The sequence below is a fragment of the Plecotus auritus genome, assembly GCF_963455305.1.
Source record: "Plecotus auritus genome assembly, chromosome: 7".
NCBI lineage: Eukaryota > Metazoa > Chordata > Mammalia > Chiroptera > Vespertilionidae > Plecotus > Plecotus auritus.
In genome coordinates this window covers 44,654,269-44,678,551 of record NC_137774.1, presented here as the reverse complement: position 1 = coordinate 44,678,551, position 24,283 = coordinate 44,654,269, and the positions used below count along the sequence as shown (strand labels likewise).

At 46.1% G+C, this 24,283-nt stretch overlaps 2 pseudogenes across 2 annotated transcripts; both read right to left on the bottom strand.

Annotated features, from left to right (window-relative positions):
• Positions 1-262: 262 nt before the first annotated feature.
• Positions 263-14,462, bottom strand: LOC308252594 (keratin, type II cytoskeletal 8-like; annotated as a pseudogene). The gene is made up of 5 exons: positions 14,397-14,462; positions 14,077-14,187; positions 1,793-2,413; positions 1,071-1,533; positions 263-304 (listed from the first exon to the last, which is right to left on the bottom strand). The product of its transcript is annotated as a keratin, type II cytoskeletal 8-like (transcript).
• A 1,534-nt stretch (positions 14,463-15,996) lies between these two features.
• LOC308252593 (inositol polyphosphate 1-phosphatase-like) lies at positions 15,997-16,522 on the bottom strand (annotated as a pseudogene). The gene has a single exon. The product of its transcript is annotated as an inositol polyphosphate 1-phosphatase-like (transcript).
• Positions 16,523-24,283: the final 7,761 nt, after the last annotated feature.

Genomic DNA, 24,283 nt, shown 5'->3' with positions numbered 1-24,283 from the left:
TCTCTTCTGTATTTTAGGGCCCCAAGTGTTATTCCATAGATTTATTGAACATTCCACATTGGCACACAACCCGGCAAGTCTCAGTCTACATCCCAGATGCCTGCCTAAATATAAGCAAAGAGCAAGGGTGGACACGGTGGTTTTTTCTGTATGCAGCCTTCTGTTATGTGGGCTGGGATATGTGGGAGCAGGGACCAAGCTAAAGAATCAGTGGGTAAATGGAGAAGGGCGTGTCCAGATGAGGACCTGTTAGCAGTGGGTGTTAATCATGGTCATCTGTGATGGCAGCAAGAACATGGGCACCCTGAGGAGATGGAGAGAGGAAGCCTCAGGCTCCCTCTGCATCTGAGGTAGGACAGGAAGGGGTATGTGAATGTGAGGAGTCACAGTAGATCTGCAGAGGGTCTCAGTGAGTGGAGTGTTCTAGCCTTGGCTTTTTATTTTATTTTTATTATTATTTTTAGCTAGCCTTGGCTTTTCTTCAGTACCGGGCATTTGGCCCTTGGGGACCAAGGGATTAATCCTCACTATGGTTACTATAGTTGACGCTATGGAATGTTCTGAGTAAATACCCACTTTTTCCAAAGAAGCCTTTTCTCCTTTTGTTGAGTTGCCAGTCATAGGTTTAAGTTGGGGCTTATTTTTCTTCTCCCTAAATGGCAGTCAAATGCTTGCTGATTCCTCAATTTATTTGGCTGGGATGTATGGACTGACAAAAAGCTGTTCCATGAGTTTTTCATTATCAAAAATGGTCTCTTTTTTATTGATAGGTGAGGAATTATAGGCTTTGGCCGGGGAGTTCAGTAGGTCAGAATGTCACCCCTATATGCCAAGGTTGTAGGTTTAATCTTCGGTCAGGGCACAGGGTACATACAAGAATCAATCAATGAATGCATAAATAAGTGGAACAACAAATTGATGTTTCTCTCTCTCTCTCTCTCGCTCTCTTTTTCTTTTTCTCAGAAAAAATCAATAGAGCTCTGAAGGTGCCAGTGCGGCCCTGAGAAGCACAAGGAGCCAGCCAGCATGTGTCCTGCCATTTGAGGCCTAGTCCACCCCTTAGCGCCCACCCTCCTTGGAGGTGGGATCCAAGCATCCTTGATGGCCAGCTCCCCATACTGCTCGCCAACAGTGACAGGGCCTCCAGGGAAGCCCTCTGGCCTTTGAGGCTCTCGATCTCATCCTGGAGTTGGCTGATGTTCTGGTTCTTCTCAGAAATATCAGTATTCGTGCGATGCAGGTCATCCCATGCTTCCCGGCCAACGTTTGCAGCTCCTCATACTTGATCTGGTACATGGTCTCAGCCTCAGCCCGGCTGCAGTTGGGGATCTCCATGTACTGGGCCTTGACCTTGGCGATGATGCTCCAGCTCCAGGGAGCAGTTGTTGTCCATGGACAGCACCATGGATGTGTGGGAGGTCTGGACTGCAGTTCACGCATCTCTTCATACAGCTGCCTGTAGAAGTTGATCTGATCGGCCGGCCATTCCAGGAGGGCCTCCAGCTCTGCTTTGCTCATGTAAGCTTCATCCACATCTTTGTTCTTCTTTTTTTTTAAAATCCTCACCTGAAGATATTCTTTCCATTGATTTCCAGAGAGAGTGGAAGGGAGAGAGAGAGAGAAACATTGACGTGAGAGAGACACATCGATTGCTCACCTCCTGTGCATGCTCCCACAGGGACTGGGGAACCTGTAACCGAGGTACACGCCCTTGACTGGGAATCGAACCCAAGACCCTTTGGTCCATAGGCGGACACTCTAACCACTGAGCATACTGGCCAGGGCCAACCACATCCTTCTTGATGAGGACAAATTCATTCTCCATCTCTGTGCGCTTGCTGATCTCATCCTTGGACTTATTCTTCAAGTCCCCCACCAGCCCCTGCATGTTGCCAAACTCTGCCTCCAGCCTCAGTCTGTCCTAGGCCAGCGTGTCCAGTTGCCGCTGGAATTTGTTGATGTAGCTCTCAGACATGTTGTCCATTGTACTGTGAGTCGTCTGCTGCTGCAGGAGGCTCCACTGGGTCTCCAGAACCTTAGTCTGCTGCTCCAGGCTCCGCACCTTACCCATGAAGGAAGCAGACTTGTCGTTGAGGGTCTTGATCTGCTCCTTGTCCTGGTGGTACACCGCCTGAATGTTGGGGTCCACCTCCAGCTTCAGGGGCCTCAGCAGGTTCACTTGGAAAGCTGTGATGTTCCCCACATTCCCAGCCCCGCTGTAACCCCCGGCCAGACTCACGTTGGCATCCAGGCCAGCCTGGTAGCCGCTGCCCACCCGGGAAAAGCCGCTGTTGGTGCTGGGCCCACTTGGGTATGAGCGGCTGATGAAGGCCCCGGGGGCCGTGGAGGTCTTCTGGTCACCCTTGTGGACATTGTGGAGGCTGGAGTGGAGGTGAGGAGGTCTGGATCTCCTCTGAACCAGACAGAGATTCGAGAAGGAGCCAAAAAGCTGCTTCTAGGTGTGATTTAACTCTAGGATCAAAGAAACCTCCAAGGGTGCCTGTGAGACTAAGTCTAAAGGGGACCGAGATGAAGTGCTTCTGTCAAGAGAAACTGCTTCTGCCTAGCGTGGTTGTGCATTTTTTTCACTGCATGAGGGCACTCGGCCAAGGGCCAAGATAGTGAGTGGGGCTGAAAGTCCTGCCTGTACTCCATGCCAAGCCACATGCACAGGTCTCCCCAGACACATTGTGGGGCTTTTTAAACAGACACAGAGAATGTCTAAAAGCCCAGCATGCAAGGGCTCGTTTTCAAGGTCCCAGGTCTGTGGTGATTTTGCTCATGAGTATGGACCCATGTACTCATTTAGCCCTAATAAGACCAGAGCTGTACATGTGAGAGACATGGAAATGGCATGAATCGCTAATTGTCGGTATGCATTTACTTCCAAAGGGCTCTTTTCTGTATTTCTGGCATAAGAGATGCTCACCCAAATGCAAGATGGAGGTAAATTTGAGGAGGATAAAGATGGGACAAAGCAGGGGACACATGGAGCTCACATCTCCCTGTTTTGTTTTTTATTTTTAAATTCAAATTCCAATATTTCTTTCATTTAGCTGTTTAAAAAATGTACAACTGCTCAGCAAGACATTTTATAAAAACTTAAAAATGCTGTAAGTAAAGTAGCAATTAAGAATGTTCTCTCACGTAAGAAGATGACAAAAAATTTCACTTAAAAACAGAAATTTATCATCTTAGTATTACAAGTTTATTTAATTCATAAGAAAAGATTCTCAAAGTAGGAATCACCAAGTTTTCTATTGCATACACAACTGTGATTAGGATTTCCAACACAAGGTGTCTCCAGGACTGGTCTCATTTTAGCAGTGCTCAGTCATCTGTTTAGTTCTTTCTATAAGAAGCAGAACTTCGGTGCTGACCTCTGCTAGCTGCTTCTGAGCCCTGTAAAAATGAGTTGACTTGTGTCAGTTTGTCTCCTACATCCTTTGCGCTTTCTTCAGAGTCCAGAGTGCCAACCATTACACTATGGAATGCGCTTTCTTCAATCTTCAGTTTATAATGTTCTACTTCACAGTCTTCTGTCATATGCATTTCCATGTGTTCCAAGGTTTATTGCTTTTTGTTTCCACTTCTCTTTTTTATCCTTTAGTTTTTTATATTTCCTTAGAAGTGAGTGCTTCCACTACTAACTCCTGGTGAGGTGTTTTTCTTCATCCAGATGTATAACATTTCATACTGATAAATTCTTTCTTTAAAATGATGCCATTTGTTGATTAATAATTTCAACATAAGAACATGCTTTTCACTTTCAGCATTCAGTATTTTTATCATATCCTGAAACTGATGGTGGGTATTAATTTTATTGTCTTTTCTTCCCTGTTAGCTTTGTTTTGAGCATGATCCAGTTGCTGTCTAAGCAACATATTTTCACTCTGTAGGTGAGATAAACTCTTCTGTGATGATTCCTGTTTTCCAATGTCTTTATTCACTTTCCTTGTTCCTTTTGATACAGGTGTTCAGTTTCCTTCTTTTGACACTGTTTTTGGTTGAGGTCCCTTTTTACACCTTCTAAAACCAATGTACTTCCTTTGAGAGCATCTCTTGTGTGATAAAGCTCAATTTCTAAGCTATTGTATTTACTTTCCACTTTAGAAAGTTGTTGAGAAAGAATATCATTGTTATATTTTAGGTTAGACATATCAAAATTCATTTTGTCCCGTAAACAAAACCATATCTTGCTCTCTGGAAAGCAAGTTTTAGCAGTCCATTGCCACCACTCGGCCACCTCATTCCAGGAAAGCAAGTTTTAGATCTCTTTTTGATGTCTGACAATGCTCATGATCCTGTACAGCAGTAGCCAGTCTAGACCGGTATGATTCAACTTCTGCTTCCAGTCTTCCTCTGTTTTGTGGTTCATTCTCCGGTTTACGGTTTAGCATTGTTATCTTAGCCGTCAGAACTTCAAACTGTCCATTATATTGAAATACTGTTTTTGTTAATGTTTCCTCATTAAGTTTTATTGTCTTTTGAAGATGGTCATTCTTTTCTTTGACAACTGCAATGTCCTCAAAATATTTTTTCCCTATTTCCTGGTTCTGATTTAAAAAAAATCTATATTTTATTGATATTTTACAGAAAGGGAGGGAGAGGGAGAGAGTTAAAAACATCGATGAGAGAGAAACAACAATCAGCTGCCTCCTGCACACCTCCTACTGGGGATGTGCCCACAACCAAGGCACATGCCCTTGACCGGAATCTAACCCAGGACCTTTCAGTCCACAGGCCGACGCTCTACCCACTGAGCCAAATCGGTTAGAGCTGGTTCTGATTTTTTACTGTGTCTATAGTAAGTCCAGTCTTAGCCTGGCAATTTCATCCCGCAACATGCGATTTTCATGCAACAGACTTTTTTTCGTTTTTCAGAACTATTAGAGACCTCAGAATTCATTTTCTTGGGAGCTATTTCTATCGCCTTTGTTTTGCAAAAGTGTTTGGCCACAATTCCATCTTGTAATATTCTAGCGTTCTGTTCTCGAGAAGATTGCCCCTGAGTGTAATTTCGCTCTCCTACAACCTCATTCTCTCTTACAATCTCCAGTACGATGTCTTGTGTTCTACTGGTTGTTCCAAGTTTTGGGTTCATTCCAACTTCTTTAATGGAGTGCTTTCTTTCTTAAATGCACCTTTTTTTTTTTTTTTCACAAACAGGTGAGCTTTTGGTCTCTTCTCTTTTTCTTCTTTTAAGGTAAGTCTATCAGAATTGTCATTCTCTATAATAGAAAGCTACTGATTATTGGTTTGTTCACCTTTGCTGAATAAATCACTGTCATCAGTGGCAGCATTATGCATGTTTCCTGACACTTCCCTTTTACTGCTTTTCTGCTTCTTTTTTTCTTCTTCAACCTTCAAGTCTTCATTGTGTGCTGTAGGCCTTGAATCATCAATGCCAGGTTTGCTGCAAAGTCTGCTTAAAGAGTCTTCTTCAGAGATATCAACCACTGTCCTTGATTTTGTTTTGGTCTGTGCTTGTTTTCGAGCTTTCCGTAGATGAGGAGTGCTACTTTCAGATGTTGGGGTCTCCTTTCTTCTTTATAGTCAGAAGTTACTTGTTGCCTGCAGTCTCTATGCAGTCTCCACTTTGGTCCTAAGGTATCAGGGTTCTCTCCTGTTGATTATTCAGGAAGTTTTTCTGTGTTTTAGTTGTAATTCCATTTTGTTCCTGGGAGCATGTCTGTGCAGCATCCACTTACTCTGCCGCCATTTTTAATCCCTTCCTGTTGGTTTTTGAGGAGGACGTTTCTGGAGAAGGCGGCCTCTTTGGCTGAGGACTGTGTTTGGACCTCTCAGTTCATCATAGGCAAGAAATGGAGCAAAGCCGCAGGATGCTGATGAGGATGAGCTTTTCATCAAAATGTAAATGATTGGGAACAGTTTGTTTTCTTACTGATTTCAGAGAGGAAGGGAGAGGGAGAGAGAGATAGAAACATCAATGATGCGAATCATTGATTGGCCACCTCCTTCACACCCCCCACTGTAGAGCAAGCCTGTAACTGGGTCAAGTGCCCTGACTGGTGAATTGAACTGTGATCTCATGGTTCATAGGTCCACACTCAACCACTGAGCCACGCCGGCTGGGCTGAGTCCCTGTTTTTTACGTATCGAATCAGAGATTCTCAAACTAGTTTTCTAGCTCAGCCATGAACAAGAGTGATGCTTGCACAGAGGCCTCTGTTCTCTGCAGATTCTGCTGTTACTACAGACAACTTTATGCCAACAGTTAAACCAGTGAAAGGCATCAGGAATACCACTGCCTTTCCCTCCAGATCTGCAGGCTTCAGTTTCCCATTGTTCTCATTCCCGGGTGATGGACTTGAAACTCAGCTAAACCAGCAGCTACAGGCCCTCTTCCCAAACAATGGCCTGGGAAGGCTCATTTCTCATGTTATCCCTTCTTTGAAAATGGACTGCTCTGGGGTCAGTGTGCAACTGACCTATGGCGAGCTCATCTGCAGAACAGGCCTCCTAATGAAGCTTCAGTGAGCAGCAAGAAGTAAAGGTTTCCAAGGCAGAGTGGTATACGGACCAATGGAAAAATGAGAGCTACATCAATGAAAGGACAGAAGCCCAGGGTGGCTAGAAAGAGCAGAAGTCGAGGGAGGTGAGGACCGCTCCCCAGACACGGGACCTGGACTCAGTCAGTTTAGGACATGCCATGAAAGCGCCCAGGCAGGAAGACCTGGGGCGCCTAGTCTGAATCTTGTCTTGACCATGTGACTTTGGCTGAGACAATGACCTCCTGCTTTGCTCATTTAGAGAATGGTGCCACTGCTCCCAGGGTAGACGAGGAGAGGGCCTAACATCCAAGATAGATAAGTTGTACACAAAAATGCTAATGCTAAGATTCCATAACACATCAGATGACTAGTAAGGACCTAGCTATTCACCTGAAATAGTGGGGTTTTAGAGTAGCAGTTAAGAATAGTTATTTTTTAAAATATATTTTTACTGGTGGCCCTGTGCACGAATCTGCACACGAGTAACTCGCTGCCGCTTGCCTCAGCTGGCTGCCCAGCCCACCGCTGCTCGTAGCTCTCTGCCGCCCGTAGCTCACTGTCACGCCCTCCTGTTCGGTTGTTACGCATCACGGCGTGATGACCATTTGCATATTACCTCTTCATTATCTAGATTGATTTCAGAGAGGAAGGGTGAGGGAGAGAGGGATAGAAACATCAATGTGAGAGAGACACATTAATTGGTTGCCTCCCGCATGTGTCCTGACCAGGGCCAGGGATTGAACCTGCAACCAAGGTGCCAGGGATTGAACCTGCAATCAAGGTGCATGCCCTTGATCAGGAGTTGAACCTGCGACCCTTTGGTCCATGGGCCTGTGCTCTACCACTGAACCACACCAGGGGCTGGGGGGCAGGGGGGCAGGAAGGGGTTTTATATATTCTTAAGTGATGTGACATAAAGTCCATTTATATTTTTGGGAGCATTTTCAAAATTGCTTAACTGTAAACAACTTAATAAAATATGTCTATGTAAGAAATGACCAAATCTGTAAAGAATTTTTATGAGTTTATTTGAGCCAAACTGATGACAATTGCCAGGAAGCAAAATTTCAATGGATTGGGGAATGCTCCAGAGAATGGCAGTTTTGCAGTTTATTTTATACAGTAAAATCCAAGGAGGGTTACATGAAATGCATTGGTGGTATATTAGGGAAATCTCTGAGATTGGATAAAGAGTAAAGTGAAGAGACAAATTCTCTTTTTTACATTGGCTGGTAAAGGGTATAGGCTAGTTAACAATGAACATTTACAGCACATAGAGATGGTATTTGGGCAACAAGATAACAATGATGGGTTCCATGGTCTCTGCTCTGGTGGGAGATTGTGTCCTGTGGGTTGGGAATAAAGGGGATTACTCTGATAGTCCAAAGGTATGTTATTGTAGATGCAAAAAAAAAAAAGTCACAGTAGACTGGCTTAGTTAAGGTAAAGATTGACTCCTGTCAAGGAAGATACTGATTCAGTAGGTAGTTAGACATGAGTGGAGTAGGAGCGATAGGCCAGGTATTGAAGGTCACCAGGGTAGAAAGCCCAGGTGCATGGCAATGGACAAAACTGGGAAAAACAAGTATTGTAGAGTGGGACCTCGCCTCCAGCATGACCTTTCCTCTCCTAGCATATTGCTGATCATACAGTTTAGACCCCCTGACCTTTCATATTGCTGGTCATACAGTTTGGACCCTCCTCTGACCTTGTCTCCTCTGGCGTGTTGCTAGTCACATGGCGACCCTTTAGAGGAGGAACAAGGGGGCCAGAGAATAGCCTCATATAACTCCCATAAAAGCCCTTGCACGTCCACTCCCTTAAGCAGCAAGCCCTCAGGACAGTGAGGTCCTGACATGCACCAAATAATCTTGAATACAAAGCCTCGCATCTATTGACCACAGAGACAGAGTTTTTGTCAAACTAGAGATCACATCTAGGCCTCAGTTGTGTTTCAGCGCCAGGCTTAGAAAAGCAGCAAATCCAGATGAAGTGATGCCATGGCTGACATCAGGACCAGGTGCAATGACTAATGACCCCTGACCCTCTAGTGCTGACCAATTGGTAGAGACCACAACCATGAAAGGACACACCTGGAAAGCTGATGCATATTCTATTGAAATCCTCCCCTATAATCCCTGCCATTGGAAACGAGATAAAAACCCTTGAGACAAAGAACCCAGTGCATGGGTGCTATCTCTCTAGAGCAGGTCCCTGCCTTTCCTTCCCCCTTTCTCCCCTTAAGGCATGTACCTTTGCTTTCTCCTGAGCTCCAAGGGCCCTTCTTTTGCCTCAGTAACTTGTTTCCTGGGTTCACACTGCTCAGCTGGCTCATTCTATCTCTGTGATTTTCTAAAATTTTTGCTTGTATTTGAGTTCTTGGCTCTGAATTCTTTCTTAACCAAACTCAAGGACTGAGGTCTAACTTCACCGGTAACATCTGGTGCCATTTTGCCATTAACAATACCAGCCTAGGATGTGACAACCGGTCATGACCCACCTTTAGTTAAGAAGTTTTAATTTCAGACCATCCTATGTGGTTACCTGAGGTCTCTGAGTTTATAAGTCCTTCCATGCAGGCCTCCCCCGAGCTTGTCAGGTTTAGTATATGGCTCCTTTTTTGTCCACTAGTAACACCAAGCTTGAAAGCCAATTTTGCTTTGTGGTCACTGGTCATCACTCAATACAGATGAACACATCATCCAATACAGCCAATCACCCTTTGAGCCCAGACAGCCTGCAGTACATGGATCCTGTTAGAGCACTTTAAACAATGTTTTTATTGATTTCAGAGAGAGGAGAGAGAGGAAGGGAGAGGGAGAGAGAAACATGGATGAGAGGAACATCATTGATCAGCTGCCTCCTGCACACCCCCCTACTGGGGATCGAGCCCGCAACCAGGGCAAATGCCTTGACCAAGATCAAATTGTGACCTCCTAGTTCATGGGTCAACATTCAACCACTGAGCCACACCGGCTGGGCAGGCCTACACTTTTAATGATAAGAATGAAGTCTTTACTATTTAATGTTTCACTTTAGCTATTTGGAGAGAAGCATGATAGTAAGAAGTCCGGGGTGGTGGGGAGAGTCTCATTCCTCGTGGACTAGAGCGTCACACAGGGGTGACCACAAGGTGGTGCTGCCACTCTGAATGTTCGGAACGTAAGAAAAAGTATAACTTTTAATTGTTGACACGTTTACAGATATCCTCCACCCCCACCACCCCGCCCCTCAAGCCAAAGTAACTTTTGATGCCTATTACAGTAACTTAAAGAAGTTTTACAGAAACTTTCCTGGGTGGCTAGAAAGAGGCCTCTGTTCTCTCAGGGAAAAATCCAGGTCTTCCCTATTGTGTTCCTCCTTTACTTTTACCCCAAACACTTCACTTCTGACACTTCCGGTCACCAAAAGTATGGAGGTCTCTCCCCAGCCCCCCGCCCCTTTGCCCTGCAACAAGCAATTCTCTGGGCATCCTGCAATTTAACTCATTTATAACACTATCTACCTAGCAATGGTGTTGGAGCCCACAGGTTAAGGGCTCAGTCCCACGAGACTGCCCACCCTTGCCAATTGACAGCCCAGTATCACCTGTGCTTCTGACTGACCAGCTGTAGATCAAAGGTTTCCATGACCCCTTCTCTGGGTTCAATTAATTTGATAGAGCTGCTCCCAGAATTTACGAGAAACATGTTTACCAGTTTATTAAAGAATATGATAAAGGATAGAGATGAATAGCCAGAAGAGAAGACAGAAAGGGTGAGGTAGTCTGGAAGTATCCCAAGTGCGGGCCCTCTGCCCCTGTGGAGTGGAGGTGTGTCACCCTCTGGTATGTGCATGTGTCGTCCACCTGGAAGCTCTCCCAACCGCTTACTATTGGGATTTTATGGAGGCTTCATCGCTCAGGCATGACCAATTATTAACTCCATTTCCAGCCCTTCTTCCCTCTCTGGAGAATGGGGCGGTGGGGGGGAGCTAAAAATGCCCCTAATCGTGGCCTGGTCTTTCTGGTGATCAGCCCCCATCCAGCAGTCACCCAGGAGCCCACAGTCACCTCATTAGAACAAGAGATGCTCCTAGTGCTCTTACCACGTAGGAATATGCAAGGGATTTTAGGAGCTCTGTGCCAGATACCAATACATATACATGTTTTCTATTGTCTGCACAGGCCAGATTTCACAAACTGAACACACACGTGTAACCAGAAATTTGATCGAGAAAGAACATTATCAGCACCCAGGGCTGTACTGTGCCCCCTTCTAGTCATGGCTCTCTCTCTCTCTCTCTCTCTCTCTCCCCCCCCCCCCTCTATTTCTCTCTCTCTCTGACTTCTAACAGGATAGGTTAGTTTTGCTTGTTTTCATACTTAAGTAAATGGAACCATGCATGTGGTTCTTTCACTCATGATCGACTGTGAAGTTCATCCGAATCATTGCACATGTTGTGGATGGTTCACCCTCATGGCTGTACAGTGTCCTGTCATGGGACTATACCCCAGTTCGTTTAGTCACTCTACTTCTGAGAGGCATCAGAGTAGCTTCCCTGCTGCTAGAACACGGTACATGTATTTTGGTGAACACATGGATGGTTTCTGTCGGGTGCACCTCTAGGACTGGGATTCCTGGGTCACATGGCCAGCTTTAATAGACCCTGCCAAGCAGCTTTCCAAAGGCTGCATCCTTTGTGCTCCCACCAGCATAGTGGAGAGTTTCCGTTGCTTCATATCCTTCAACCTTTTTTTAACCATAATAATTTTAAACATTATTTCTTAAAAAAAAAAAGTTGTTGAGACAACTAGCATTTCTTGAGAGCCTACTATGTGCCTAAGCTCTTCTAATTGGACACAGCACTGAGCAAGACGGGGAATAATCCTTTTTCCCCTGCAGCCTGGGCCCTCGAGGACACTATGGCTCAACCGATGAACCAAGCATGCTTGGCAGGTGCTGGGCCCAGGGGGGAGCAGGCGAGATGAAGCTCCAGAGACCTCTATGGCTGAAATTCTGCCTCTCCCTTCTCCACAGCAGCTTCAACTTGGTCCTAGCAGGGCCAAGTGAGTGAGAAGATGCAAAGGACTATAAAGCTGATAGAAGAATCCAGTGTTGCATGCTTCTTGATAAATTGTTTCCTCAGACTATTCCAATGTTTATACCAAAATGCTAGCTGTCTTCTATCTAGACGTTAAAAGCAAAAGGGGAACCCAGGCAGCTGTGTTCCAGGCTCTGTGCAGGGTGTGAGGGACACGGAGGTGAAATCACGGTTCCTGCCAGGAGGGTGTCAGGGTGCAGTAGGGGAGACAGACAGCGCCCTGAAGCAATGACAGAGTGGCGCTGAGGAGAGGATGGTGAGCGCTGAGGAGGGGATGGTGAGGTCCACGTGGGGAGTCAAGGAAGGCCTCCTGGGGGAGGGGAGAGATGGTGCATGGGCTGGGATTCCAGGACAGCGAGAAGCTTGTGCGAAGGAACAAAGAAAGCCAAACAGCTTGTGGTCTGGTGGCTACAAGGAGTGTCCTGCAGCTTAGGAGGGGTCAGCACATGGGGAGGGGGAGATGGACCATGTGTGCAGCTTGGAGGTGGGGCAAGGAGTTTGCACCTTTCTCAGCTTGTGCTTCTCAACCAGATACAAGCCTGCGAGGCCAGGGGTGCCCTAGGGCTGCAGAATAACAAGGTCATTGGCTCTGGCGTCAGACGGACCTGGGTCTGCATCTTGGCTCGGCCTCTGATTTGTGAGTGACTTGAGAGAAGTTATTTAACTTCTCTACGCCTTAGTTTGCTCATCTGTAAAGTGGGGATAATAGCGGTACCTTCTCCAGAGGCTATTATTAAGCTCAACTCAGGTAGTGGAGGTAGAGCATGTTGTCCAAAGCCTGGCACACAATAAGCTTTCAATGCGTTAAACTAGTGTAATTTTGTCATTGCTTGGTCATGTGTCAGTGCATTTTTCCCTGGAAAGTCCATTTCAACTCGGTAATATATATACACTGACTGGCCAGATTATTATGATCTCTGAATGCATAATAATCTGGCCACTCAGTGTATATCCTATATAAGAAAAGGCTAATATGCAAATTGTCCCCTCGACCAGCAGGCAGGCCGGTCAACCGCCCATGTCCCCTCCTGCTGGCCAGGCTGGCCGGACCCCACCCATGCACGAATTCATGCACCGGGCCTGTAATATATATATACATACACACTGAGTGGTCAGATTATTATGCGTTCAGAGATCATAATAATCTGGCCACTCAGTGTATATTTTAAATCCTCACCCAAGGATATTTTTGCATTGATTTTTAGGGAGAGTGGAAGAGAGAGGGAAAGACAGAGAGGAACATCGATGTGAGAGAAACACATCGATTTGTTGCCTCCTGCACCCGCCCTGACCAGGGCCTAGGCCAGGGAGGAGCCTGCAGCTGAGGTACATGCACTTGACCGGAATCGAACCGGGGACCCTTTGGTCTGCAGGCCGACACTCTATATCCACTGAGCCAAACCAGCGAGGGCACAACTCAGTAATATTTAATTTAAAATTCTTTTTATATTAAAAACAGAAGTGTATTAAAATAAACGCTCTATGGTGGGGCAAGTGGATCTCTTAGAGTTGACTCTTCTCTGACCTTGGGGGGGTGTGGGTGAGGCTCCAGGCTGAGGCTCCTCCAAGGGCAGCTGAGCCACCATCTTCTCCAGAAAGTACCCCCCCCCCCCAACCAAACACCCCTCTTCACCCTGAGCTTGTGTTGTGTATGAACCCGTGTTTCCCTCTCATCTGTGGTCTTGAGGGAGCGGTCCCTGTTCATTTCTGTCCCCCTGGCACAAGCTCTGGGCAGCACACAGTGGGCGTCTGAGTCCATCACAGGACCCCGTGCTTGTGTTTGGCCTCAGAGAACTTTTAGTTATGTCCAGGAGGCAGAAAGCAACGTGGCTTAGAGAATCTGAGGAAGGTTCCCGATCAGCACCTTTCTCACATCCTCGTTGGCATTTCACGTCTCCAGTACCCCCACCATGGCTGCCAATTTGAACCATTCCTGCTTCCCAGTGCCCTTCTGAACTTTAAGTGCATGCTTGTCCTCTCAACATAGTGTGTCCCCCCTACAGAAAGTCTTGGGTGACATGGAGCGGGTAAGCCAGGCAGGGAGAATGAGGCCTCTGTCACGGGCCGCAGGTGGGTGGATGCAGGTAAGTGTGGGAGCAGACACAGACCTGCAGCCAGCATAGCCAGTGGCCAGGGATTAGCCCAGTGAGAGCAGGGTAATGGGGCTTGTAAGATTGGGGTGAGTGAGTGAGTGTGTGTGTGTGTGTGTGTGTGTGAGTGAGTGTGCGTGTGTGTGTGTGTGTGGCTCTGCCCAGATGGGGCCGTTTTGACTCTCCTCCTCCTTGGTGAGTCTCCCCCCTTGTCCCTTCCTGTTGGCTCTCCTGGTTCCTCATTTTGTGATGTAGGAGTGTGTGGACCGTCCAGAAGGGGCCAGGGGTGAAGCTGCTGTTTCCCCTTTGCCTCATGCCTCCTTTCACTTCCTGTCCAACTTCTTGGCTGTCTCTGAATCCCCAGCCAGGGGTCCGTTCTTCTCTCCCACCCCCTGCCTGAGCCACAGGAAGTGGGGGGCTTTCCTCTGGGTCCCAGATGCTTCCAGGCTCCCCAGTTCCCGTAGTGGCATCTCCTCCAGGGAGTGGATGCAGGTGGACACCTGAAGATCAGGGGGAAGGGAATGGGTTTTTATCGAGCACCTACTATGAGATGGGCTTTGTGTACAGGCTCAGGGTTAGATACCTTTTCTTCCACGAATGCATTTAATTTCCATAGGACAACACAAGGCAGGTATTATTACCATATCCATTTCCAGCTGAAGAAACGGAAGCTCCGAGATCTTAAGTAACTTGTCCATGGTTCACTTACAGCTAGTAAGCGGCAGGACCAGAACTCCAACTTGTGTTTGACTCCAAAAGCCATGGTCTTCTCCATACTGCCTTCAGACAGGGAGTGACTCTTACAGAGGTTGGGCTCTCCCTTTTCCTCGCTTTTTGGGGGGTGTGGTGCTGGGCATGGAGATTGAGTGGTGAGGAAGGTAGTTCCTGAGTTCAAAGAGCTGGAGTGCAGACAGGGAGAGAGACATGGCCATCCATTCACTCATGCAGTATGTACTTACTGGTATCGGAAGCAGACCATGTGCAAGTACTGACCCAGACCTGGGGAGCCAGGACTGAATGAGACAAGTCCTGCTCTCGATGAGCCTGTATTCCCGCATGTGCAGGAAGAGAATAACCAGACCCAAATGCATGATACGTGAAATGCTGACAGGCGCTATGGAAAAAAAAGAGAGTAGAGAAGCAGGGAGGGGCAGCTTGGTGGTGATGGAAACAGAGTCTCCTGGTGTGGGGACGAGGCAGCCAGGATGGATGCCCACCTTCTCAGCCTCCTAGGCTGGCACCGGAGGAATATTCTGTCCAGTGTATTTGCTTGGCAAGAGTGGAGTGAGGGTGGGCTCTGCTGCAGTGTTCTTGGCATGGGTGGTGCGTTCTTCTAGACAGTGACCCGGGACTCCAGCCCCTGGCATGCAAACTTTCTTTTCAAGGTGAATTTTTGATGTGTGTAGTAGTATTTGGATACAGAAAAGACTATTTACTATAACTTTGTTTAAAAAAATTAGTAGTCAGTTTGTTAAAATAACTTTAAAAACTCATTTTTAAGCTTCACCTATGTGTGTACCCGCAGGCACAAGGTTTGGGCTAAGGAGGCACAGGAAAAGTCGCCAGCTGCTTGCTTTATCTGTATGCAGTTAGTCCTCCCTGTTGGCCCAGCCATCCGCTCCACTGTGCCTTCGTTTGCCACGTGGTATGCCAGCTGTACCAAATGAAGCCCCGTGTCTGGATGTCTATCCAAGCGTTCTTTAAAGTCTGCCATCCCCTGCCCTGGCCCTGAGTGTGGCAGGAGCGACACAGGAGCCCCGTTTGAATGTGGCATCTTCTGCAAGGATGTAAAGGTCCACAGGCCTGGGGCAACACACCTGCGCTTGTAACCAGCCCCAGCTGCCCGCAATATGCAATCTCTCTCTCTCTCTCTCTCTCTCTCTCTCTCTCTCTCTCTCTCTCTCTCTCACACACACACACACACACACACACACACACACACACACACACGTGACAATGCCGCTTTGATAGGCTCCTTTTCACTTGTGCTATGACAGCTGAAAAACAGGGAGAGAATTCAGCCTCGGAGCTGGTGTTTTCAGCCAGTTGGCTCCGAGGTTCACTGCCATTTCTTTTCTCTTAAAAAAATATATATTTTTGTTGATTTCATAGAGGGAGTGGGAGTGAGATAGAAACATCAATGATGAGAGAGAATCATCAATTGGCTGCCTCCTGCATGCCCGCTACTGGGGATCGAGCCCGAAACCTGGGCATGTGTCCTCGACTGGAATCAAACCTGGGATCCTTCAGTCTGCAGGCCAAAGCTCTATCCACTGAGCCAAACTGGCCAGGGCTCACTGCCATTTCGTTTAGAGATGAAATGAATAGATCTTGGTTCTCATGTAAGAAAGGCCCCAGTAGCGCTGTCCTTTCCGTCTGAGGGTGTTGAGGTCTTAGGAAAGGTTGGTTGATGACTCCCTTCAGAGGCACCCCTGTCTGTATGTCATAGACACCGATTAAAATGGTGACGTACTAAAGTCCATGGGGAAGATTCCTTGGATGGATTGAGTGTCAGCAGAACCTTGTACATACTGATAAGTTGAATCTATGGGATCCACCCAAATTCCCAAAATGTCCCGTGGAAGGGTGACCTCTATCGAATCCACAGTTGGGTCAGTAAAGGCACCACCCAGATGCACAGCCTTGGCTAACGCTTCAGGAGCCACCTGTTACCATTAAGGACTTTGCTAAGAAGCTCTACTGTGTCTTCCTCAGTTGGACACAGTCTCAAGGTAATCTTTTCTCCCAAATAATTAGTAAACTCACTGGATTCTTCTCCAAAAACTTTTTTTCCAAGCCTGGAAACGTGTTCTCCATATTCTGTTTTATAACCATTTAGATTATTTTTAAGTGTACAGTTGGATGGCATTAAGTATAAATATGTGCGACTGGAGAGGAGAAACCAAGATGGCGGCATAGGTAAACACCTAAACTGCTGCCTCGCACAACAATTTCAAAACTACGACTAAAAGACAAAACGGATATCATCCAGAATCACAGGAAGGCTGGCTGAGTGGAAATTCTACAACTAGAAGGAAAGAGAAAAGCACACTGAGACTCAGAGGAGCTGTAGGAGGCAGAGGTACTGAAACACATGCGGAGAGGACTGGCAACTGAGTGCGTGGCTGGCTTTCTCAAGCAGGAGGGAGACAAAAGCTCCCGACTGTGCTGAACTCCAGTTCTGGGTGAGACTTTGGGGACCCAGACTCATTCGGGGAGAAACTGGACTGTCTGGCAGCGGGCAGAACTCAAGGGCAGCTTTCTCTCAGAGGTGCTTGCAGCGATTACCACGGGACACTGAGACACAGGGGCCTATTAGGGCAGGGCTGACAGGAATCCAATGCTGTCTGCTCCGCCCTGGGACTCTGCCCCATCCAAGCTGAGCACAGAGGCTTTTGCAAGTCTTGTCTCATAAGGGTGTTTCCAGCACAGAAGTTCTCCCACCGTAGACACAGCTGATCCTCACAGCCAATTGGCCTGGTCAATTGCTCCCAGTGATACCAACAACAATCAGGGCTTAACTACAACATGACTGTGCACACAGCCCACAAAAGGGTGCACCAAGAGTGTCCACCTCAGGTAACTGGGGAGGCTGAGCCACTGGGCCCTATAGGACACCTAGCACACAAAGCCACTCTGTCAACTCAGGGAAGCAGCCAAAATGCGGAGACAAAAAAACAGATCACAAATGAAAGAAATGGAGGAAAGCAAATGACTGGATATAGAGTTCAAAACCACGGTTATAAGGTTTTTCTTTTTTTTTTTTTTAATAAATCTTTATTCAGATTATTACAATTATTTCTCCCTTTTTCCCCCATAGCTCCCCTCCACCCATTTCCCACCCCACCTTCTGCCCTTACCTACCCCCCACTGTCCTCATCCATAGGTGTATGATTTTTGTCCAGTCTCTTCATGAACCCCCCATACCCCTTTCCCCCTGAGAATTATCAGTCCACTCCCTTTCTATGCCCCTGATTCTATTATATTCACCAGATTATTCTGTTCCTCAGGTTTTTAATTCACTTGATTTTTAGGTTCACTTGTTGATAGATATGTATTTGTTGTTCATAATTTTTATCTTTCCTTTTTTCTTCTTCCTCTTCTTTAAGAATACCTTTCAGCATTTCATATAATACTGGTTTGGTGGTGATGAACTCCTTTAGCTTTTTCTTGTCTGTGAAACTCTTTATCTGCCCTTCAATTCTGAATGATAGCTTTGCTGGGTAGAGTAATCTTGGTTGTAGGTTCTTGCTATTCATCACATTGAAAATTTCTTGCCACTGCCATCTGGCCTGCATAGTTTCTGTTGAAAAGTCAGCTGACAGTCGTATGGGTGCTCCCTTGTAGGTAACTAACTGTTTTTCTCTTGCTGCTTTTAATATTCTCTCTTTGTCTTTTGCTCTTGGCATTTTAATTATGATGTGTCTTGGTGTAGTCCTCTTTGGATTCCTTTTGTTTGGGGTTCTGTGGGCTTCCTGGACTTGTAAGTCTATTTCTTTCACCAGGTGGGGGAAGTTTTCGGTCATTATTTCTTCCAATAGGTTTTCAGTATCTTGCTCTCTCTCTTCTTCTGGCACCCCCATAATTCTGATGTTGGTACGCTTGAAGTTGTCCCAGAGTCTTCTTACATTATCTTCAACTTTTTGGATTTTTTTTTTTGCTTTTTGCTTTTTCGGTTGAGTGTTTTTTGCTTCTTTGTATTTCAATTCTTTGACTTGATTTTTGTGTTCCTCTTGTCTGTTTTTGGGTCTCTGTATAATATTTTTTATTTCAGTCAGTGTATGTTTAATTTCTAGTTGGTCCTTTTTCATCTCTTCGAGGGTCTCGTTATATTTATCGGCCTTTTCTAGGATATTCTTAAAAAGCCTTATAACCGTGGTTTTGAATTCTATATCCAGTCGTTTGTTTTCCTCCATTTCTTTCGTTTGTGATCTGATTCTTAGACGCCGCATTTTCACTGCTTCCCTGAGTTGGTAGATTTGTGTGCTAGGTTTCCAATTTGGACCAGTGGGTCTGCCTCCCCAGTTAACCTGAGGTGGACACTCTTGGTGCACACCTTTGTGGACTGTGTGTACAGCCTTGTTGTAATTAAGTCTTTATTGTTGTTGGTATCACTGGGAAGAATTGACCTCCAGGCCAGTTGGCTGTAAGGATCAGCTGTGTCTATGCTGGGAGAATTCCGGTGCTGGAGACAGCCTTATAGGATTAGACTTGCCAAATTGCAATAGCCTCTGTGCTCAGCTTGGATGGGGTGGAGTCTCAGTCTTGGCTTCCCGTCAACCTTGCCCTTGCGCACACATGTGTGCCTTCAGTCCTCTGCCTTCCCGGCTCCCGATTCTCCGCCCGAGAGTCCAGACTCCCCCCACAAGAGCGTGGTTCCCCAGGGGCTCGCCTGGAACTGGGGTTCACTGCAGTCAGAACTGGGGCTCACTTCAGTCAGAACTGGGGCTCAGTGCCGTCAAGAGCCTCTGACTCCCTTCCACTAGGGAAAGCCTGTGGCAACCTCCGCGGCCTTTGTGCACACTGGCGCGCGCGGACTTTCAGTCCTCCGCCTTCCCCGGCTCCCGAGTCTCCGCCTGAGAGTCCAGACTCCCCCCACAAGAGCGTGGGTCTCCAGGGGCTCACCTGGAACTGGGGTTCACTGCAGTCAGAACTGGGGCTCAGTGACGTCAGGAGCCTCTCACTCCCTTCCACTAGGGAAAGCCTGTGGCAACCTCCGCGGCCTTTGTGCACACTGGCGCGCGCGGACTTTCAGTCCTCCGCCTTCCCCGGCTCCTGAGTCTCCGCCCGAGAGTCCAGACTCCTCCCACAAGAGCGTGGGTCCCCAGGGGCTCGCCCGGAACAGGGGTTCAGTGCAGTCAGAACTGGGGTTCAGTGCGGTCGGGGGCTCCCTTCCCCCTTCCGCCAGAGAAAGTCAGCCAGGCTCTCAGCCGCCCTTCCTCTCTGCGCGCACAAAGACCCTTTGCCGTACCTCCAATTCTCTGTGAGCTTTTCTCTATCCTTCTAGTTGTAGAATTTTCACTCAGTCAGCTTTCCTGCGGTTCTGGATGGTGTCCGTTCTGTCTTTTAGTTGTAGTTTTGAAATTGTTGTGCGAGGCAGCAGTTTAGGTGTTTACCTATGCCACCATCTTGGTTTCTCCCCTCTATAAGGTTTTTCAAGAATTTTCTAGAAAAGGCTGATAAATTTAGTGAGACTCTTGAGGATATGAAAAAGGACCAACTAGAAATTAAGCATACACTGACTGAAATAAAAAATATTATACAGAGATCTAACAGCAGACTAGAGGATTGCAAGAATCAAGTCAAAGATTTGAAATACAAAGAAGCAAAAAACACTCAACCAGAAAAGCAAAAAGAAAAAAGAATCCAAAAATATGAAGATAGTGTAAGGAGCCTCTGGGACAACTTCAAGCATACCAACATCCGAATTATGGGGGTGCCAGAAGAGAGAGAGCAAGATACTGAAAACCTATTTGAAGAAATAATGACTGAAAACTTCCCCCACCTGGTGAAAGAAATAGACTTACAAATCCAGGAAGCGCACAGAACCCCAAACAAAAGGAATCCAAAGAGGACCAGACCAAGACACATCATAATTAAAATGCCAAGAGCAAAAGACAAAGAGAGAATATTAAAAGCAGCAAGAGAAAAACAGTTAATTACCTCAAGGGAGCACTCATATGACTGTCAGCTGATTTCTCAACAGAAACTATGCAGGCCAGACCAGAGTGGCAAGAAATATTCAAAGTGATGAATAGCAAGAACTTAAAACCAAGATTACTCTACACAGCAAAGCTATCATTCAGAATGGAAGGTCAGATAAAGAGCTTCACAGATAAGAAAAAGCTAAAGTTGTTCATCACCACCAAACCAGTATTATATGAAATGCTGAAATGTATTCTGTAAGAAGAGGAAGAAGAAGAAAAAGGTAAAGATAAAAATTATGAAAAACAAAGTGACAACAAATACATATCTATCAACAAGTGAATCTAAAAATGAAGTGGATAAAAAAATCTGATGAACAGAATAAACTGGTGAATATAATAGAATCAGGGGCATAGAAAGGGAGTGGACTGACAATTCTTGGGGGGAAAGGGGTGTGGGGGGTGCGGGAAGAGACTGGACAAAAATCGTACACCTATGGATGAGGACAGTGGGGGGGTTAAGGGCAGAGATTGGGTGGGAACCTGGTGGAGGGGAGCTATCAGGGAAAAAAGAGGAACAATTTTAATAATCTGAACAATAAAGATTTATTAAATTAAAAAAAATAAATATGTGTGACTGTCACTGCCACCCATCTCCAGAACTTTTTTTTTTATCATGCTAACCTGAAACTGTATACCCATTAAATGTAACTCCCTATATTCACCACCCCAACTCCTACTTCTGTCTGTGAATGGGACTACTCTCGGTACCTCATATAAATGGGAACGTACAGTATTTGTCTTTTTGTGACTGGCTTATTTTACTTAACATAACATGGTTAAGGTTTATCTAGATTGTAGCATGTGTCAGAATTTCCTTCATTTAAAAACATTTTTTTTTTTATTGATTTCAGAGAGGAAGGGAGAAAGAGAAACATCAATGATGAGAGAGAATCATTAGCTGCCTCCCACATTCCCCACACTGGGGCTTGAGCCTGCAGCCTGGGCATATGCCCTGACTGGGAATCGAGTCGTGACCTCCTGGTTCATAGGTTGACACTCAACCACTGAGCCACTGGCCGGGCAGATTTCCCTTCCTTTTTTTTTGTTTTGTTATTTTTTTAAAATAAATCTTTATTCAGATTATTACAGTTGTTTCTCTTTTTTCCCCCCATAGCTCCCCTCTACCCGGTTCCCACCCCACCTTCTGCCCTTACCTCCCCCGCCACTGTCCTCATCCATAGGTGTACGATTTTTGTCCAGTCTCTTCCTGAACCCCCCCATACCCCTTTCCCCCTGAGAATTATCAGACCACTCCCTTTCTATGCCCCTGATTCTATTATATTCACCAGTTTATTCTGTTCCTCAGGTTTTTAATTCACTTGATTTTTAGGTTCGCTTGTTGATAGATATGTATTTGTTGTTCATAATTTTTATCTTTACCTTTTTCTTCTTCTTCCTCTTCTTAAAGAATACCTTTCAGCATTTCATGTAATCCTGGTGTGGTGGTGATGAACTCCTTTAGCTTTTTTCTTATCTGTGAAGCTCTTTATCTGCCCTTCAACTCTGAATGATAGCTTTGCTGGGTAGAGTAATCTTGGTTGTAGGTTCTTGCTATTCATCACTTTGAAAATTTCTTGCCACTCCCTTCCGGCCTGCATAGTTTCTGTTGAGAAATCAGCTGACAATCGTATGGGTGCTCCCTTGTAGGTAATTAACTGTTTTTCTCTTGCTGCTTTTATTTTTTTTAAATAAATCTTTATTGTTCAGATTATTACAGGTGTTCCTCTTCCCCCGCCCCCCAATAGCTCCCTTCCACCTGATTCCCCACCTCACCCCATGCCCTTACCCCCCGCCACTGTCTTCATCCATAGGTGTAAGATTTTTGTTCAATCTCTTCCTGAACCCCTCACACCCCCTTCCCCCTGAGAATTGTCAGTCCACTCCCTTTCTATGTCCCTGATTCTATTATATTCACCAGTCCATTCTGTTCTTCAGATTTTTTATTCACTTGATTTTTAGATTCACTTGTTGGTAGGTATGTATTTGATGTCATTTTGTTGTTCATAATTTTTATCTTTACCTTTTTCTTCTTCTTCCTCTTCTTAAAGAATACCCTTCAGCATTTCATGTAATCCTGGTTTGGTGGTGATGAACTCCTTTAGCTTTTTCTTATCTGTGAAGCTCTTTATCTGACCTTCAACTCTGAATGATAGCTTTGCTGGGTAGAGTAATCTTGGTTGTAGGTTCTTGCTGTTCATCACTTTGAATATTTCTTGCCACTCCCTTCTGGCCTGCATAGTTTCTGCTGAGAAATCAGCTGACAGTCGTATGGGTGCTCCCTTGTAGGTAACTAACCGTTTTTCTCTTGCTGCTTTCAAGATTCTCTCTTTGTCTTTTACCCTTGGCATTTTAATTATGATGTGTCTTGGTGTGGTCCTCTTTGGATTCCTCTTGTACGGGGTTCTGTGCGCTTCCTGAACTTGTAAGTCTATTTCTTTCACCAGGTAGGGAAAGTTTTCTGTCATTATTTCTTCTAATAGGTTTTCAATATTTTGCTCTCTGTCTTCTTCTGGCACCCCAAAAATTCGGATGTTGGTACACTTAAAGTTGTCCCAGAGGCTCCTTACACTATCTTCATATTTTTGGATTCTTTTTTCTTTTTGTTTTTCTGGTTGGGTGTTTTTTGTTTTCTCATATTTCAGATCTTTGGTTTGATTCTTGGGGTACGTTGATCTACAGTTGAGTTTCTGTATATTCTTTATTTCAGACAGTGTATGCTTAATTTCAGACTGGTCCTTTTCCATTTTTTTGGCATTCTCATTAAGGTCCTTGAAGGTCTCATCAAGGTTTTTGGCGGTTTTTAGAAGATTCTTGAGTAACCTTATAAATGTGGTTCTGAACTCTATGTCATCCAGTAGTTTGCTTTCCTCCACTTCTTTCATTCGTGACATGTTTCTTTGTCTCGGCATTTTGCTGCTTCCCTGTGTTGATGGAGTGGCTTTGTGTGGTAGGTGACCTATAGTGGCCAGTAGCTCAGCCTCCCCAATCACCTGAGGTGGACGCTCTTGGTACACCCCTTTGTGGGCTGAGTGCAAAGTCTTGGTGTAGTTAAGCCTTGATTGCTGTTGGTACACTGGGAGGAATTGACCTCCAGGCCAATTGGCTGTGAGGACCTGCTGTGTCTATAATGGAAGAACTGCTGCGGTGGAGACACGCTTATGGTGCAGGACTTGTTTCAGTGGGGCTTTGGTGCTCACTGAGTCTGCCTCTTGAATGTGTCACTTATGGATGTGAGGAGTTGAAATCGGGTGTCTCACACTGACCACTAGGTACACTGGCTTCTGGATCTCCAATGGGGTGCAGGTCAGCTACTGTCTGAGGCCACCCAGCAGGAGCTACAGCAAGAACTACAGTTTTCTCCTCTTTGCTTGCGGTTTGGAGGTTCTGGAGCTGTGTGACCCGGGCTGCAAGTTTGCTAGGTTAAGCTGCGATAGGGCAGGCTGTTCATATGCTAAAGCCGCTGCTTGGAGCTTGGGTGGGTTTGTAGATTGTGCGGGGCGGGGTCTCAGGGCATCACTAGGCTAGGGCGTGGCAAACAGCGATGGCTGCCAGTAGGCCGGCTCTGTGTCTCTGACCACGTCTTTGCGTCCCGCGCCCCAGCACAGTAAACAATTATTCCTGCGCGCAGCCCTGTAAGCAAGCCTCACCCACTTTCCGACCGGATGGCAGACAGTCCAGCTTCTCCCCGGAGGAGTTTGGGTCCCCCGCATCTCCCCAGAAACTGGAGTTCGGAGTAATCGGGAGCTTGTCTCCCTTCGGGTTGAAAAAAAGCAGCGCTCCCAGTCGCCCGTCGCCAGCCCGATTCACGTGCCTCCGTACCTCATCTTTTCAGCGCTTGTGCACCTCTCAATGCTGTTTTCTCTTTCCTTCTAGTTGTAGAACTTCCACT